The sequence below is a fragment of the Nyctereutes procyonoides genome, unplaced genomic scaffold (assembly GCF_905146905.1).
Source record: "Nyctereutes procyonoides isolate TBG_1078 unplaced genomic scaffold, NYPRO_anot_genome, whole genome shotgun sequence".
Lineage (NCBI taxonomy): Eukaryota > Metazoa > Chordata > Mammalia > Carnivora > Canidae > Nyctereutes > Nyctereutes procyonoides.
In genome coordinates, this window is record NW_026575146.1 from 66,454,365 (window position 1) to 66,457,785 (window position 3,421).

The window sequence follows — 3,421 nt, forward strand, 5'->3', positions numbered from 1 at the left end:
TGCCTGCTTGTGCTCTCTGTCAAATAAATCTTTTTTAAAAATGATAAACCTTGCAATGACAAATATATGCAGCAAAATAATGCAAATTGCAGATAAAATCTTATATTGATACATTTATATGACTGCAAAACATGCGAAGTAAATGTTGTGTATTGATCTGGGATACACCTATAGAAACAGAGGATTCCACATCTCATTCAGTATAGTGGCTGTCTCTGAAAGGCCGTTTCTGTTGAAGGGAGGAACACAGGGGTTTCAGCCACATTGATAATGTTCTTTCTTTCCCCTGGAGCTTTGGAATGCTTTCACGGGGCTTCACTAAATTCCTTACAACTCTATTATGTTTTACTTTTTTTTCTTTTTTTTATAATTTTTTAAAATTATTTATTTATTTATTTATGATAGTCATGGAGAGAGAGAGAGGCAGAGACACAGGCACACACACACACACAGAGAGAGAGAGAGATAGGCAGAGACATAGGCAGAGGGAGAAGCAGGCTCCATGCACCGGGAGCCCGACGTGGGATCCGATCCCGGGTCTCCAGGATCGCGCCCTGGGCCAAAGGCAGGCGCTAAACCGCTGCGCCACCCAGGGATCCCCATTTTTTTTCTTTTTAAAGATCTTATTTATTTATTCATGAGAGACACAGAGAGAGAGGCAGAGACCCAGGCAGAGGGAGAAGCAGGCTCCTCGCAGGGAGCCTGATGTGGGACTCGATCCCGGATCCCGGGATCACGACCTGAACCAAAGGCAGGCACCCAACTGCTGAGCCACCCAGGCATCCCTTTACATATTTTTCTTAAAAGAAAAATGAGCAGACCTCTAAAATTAAATCTCTGGGACAAAAAAAAAATCAGGCTGAATGCTGAGCTGGTGGCAAAGGCAGCAAGGAAGAGCACTGTAGAAGGGGAAGCTTCTGTGGCCACCGACAGTGGACAGGCATGTTGACTTCCATGTAGAGGACCCAGGATCCCACAGAATATTGATCTTTAATGACTGGGCTCCTAGTTGGTGTAAATGAGTTAATACTAGTATTTGAGTATATAGATAACTTCAAATCCAACGTATTTGTACTATTTTTTTTTAAGATTTATTTATTCACGAGAGACACAGACTGAGAGAGAGGCAGAGACACAGGCAGAAGAAGCAGGCTCCTCACAGGGAGCCCGTTGTGGGACTCAATCCCACATCCCAGGATTATGAACTGAGCCGAAGGCAGGCACCCAACCACTGAGCCACCCAGGCGTCCCTGTACTAGTTATTTTACTATTGGTGACCCTATGACTCAGATTAAAGGTCTTATTTGTTCCAAGGAATGTGCCCTGGACTCCCTTTACCTTTCATTCTCAACATCTGGCTGTGAGAAAATGGAAACAGCTGGAGACCTTCAGATGGCATGGGGTGACCATTCTTTAGGCATCTCTGAGTAAAGGCATGCTCCTAGGAGAACCTAGATTCTCCTACTGCCCTCATCTCTTCCCATTCAGAAACCTGTGGCAGCTCAGAAATAGCTCAGACCCCCATGGTAGGGGCATGCATCCAAGATGGCTGTGCAGCCCAGTCTTTGCCTCCTTATAGCATGGACAGAACAGAATGTCACACAGCACACTAAGGTAAATGGAGTGGGAGAGGGCTTGAGTCAGAGGAAGCAGTATTCTCACATACCTGTAACCCATTCCCTACCCAACAAGGCCCTTGGTGAACAGCTCTGCCTTGCTTTGGGTATTACAGGCCGGACTGCAGCCCATGAAACAAAACCTTGAACCTTCTGTTGCCTCTACCTTTAAAATACTAACATCTGGGATGCCTAGGTGGCTAAGGGTTGAGCATCTACTTTTGGCTCAAGTCATGATCCCGGGGACCTGTGATGGAGTCCCACATCAGGCTCCCCGGCTTCTCCTTCTGCCTATGTCTCTTTCTCTGTGTCTCTCATGATTAAATTTAAAAATCTTAAAAAAAAAAATACTAACGTCCCAAACTGGACGCTGATTACCACCAGTCTGATCTAAGCTATCATTTCCCACTTTGATTACTAAATTGGTTTTAAGGGCCATTCTGCTCCCTCCCTCGCCTTTTTATGTTTTTTTTAAATTTATTTTATTTTATTTTTTAATTTTTATTTATTTATGATAGGCACACGAGAGAGAGAGAGAGGCAGAGACACAGGCAGAGGGAGAAGCAGGCTCCATGCACTGGCAGCCCGACGTGGGATTCGATCCCGGGTCTCCAGGATCGCGCCCTGGGCCAAAGGCAGGCGCCAAACCGCTGCGCCACACAGGGATCCGTCCCTCGCCTTTTTAGCTCATTTTTTACACATAAACCAAAGTGATCTTTTGGTGAGGCCAGAGCTCATTAGTGCTCTGCTCTGAACCGTGGGATGGCTCCCCATTTCACTCAGAATCAGAGCCATCACAGTGACCCTAAGGCTGTCTGAAATCTGGCCCCTAATTGCCTGACTACCGTGCTGTAACCCCAACTGAGCCGTCGAAACCACGGTAGACAAATCTACAGGCAAGATGGATCAGGAACAAGGAGGAAAAGGTGGGGAGCCAGGGAAGCTCGAGCTGAGGGACACCTCAAACTCAGCCGGGAAGGTTTCCAACAGAGTCCCAAAGCGCTGTCACTGGATTTGGGGATTCCAGATTCAGCTAGAGCTGGAGGCTGGGGTTGGTGACTCAGCGAGTGCGGAGCCTTTTCATCCTCCCTGTCCAGGCTCTTCAGGAGTGGGTTGAATGCCGGTTGCCAGGCAGAGATTTCGTTAACCGCGTTCTACGTTCTAGGCTTCAACGCCTCGCAATAAATGCTGACGCCAGATACGTCGCAACGTAGGTCGGCGGGTACTTAGGCTCCAATAAAGCTTCATCATCTAGATAGATTTGGGAACAATCCCTTGCATCCTAAACACTAAGGTTTCACGTGCGACAAGTTCCAAACCAGCCTCATCTGGAAAGGGGGATCAGAACAGCTACTTCCTCACAGTATTGTAAATGGTAAGTGAAAGGACAACCTTGGAAGCGTTCGGACCTGCGTCCCGGACGCAGAAAACGACTAGACTTCGTCAAGTTCGCATTGCTAAGCGCAGCTACTCTGAGCCCCCATTTCACAGACCGCACACTGAGGCTCGCGGGGCCGCGACCTACTCAGGCCTTTCCAAGTTGGGCAGCGGCGGCGGGGAGGGTGGTGTAGGCCCAGGACAGAACTGTCTGGCTCAGTGGGGACCGGGAAACTACTATACGCCCTGGCAAGACACTGACGCTGCGGAGGCCAACTCCAGGCGAACAGCTCCCGGTACCTGCCATGGCGGCGCTTCCGGACCAGCCGGAAGCTCACCGTCCAGAACTACAACTCCCAGCAACCTGCGCCGCACGTCCTGGTCGACGTCGGGGGAGCGCCGCCATTGTCCACTGCTGAGGTGAGGCG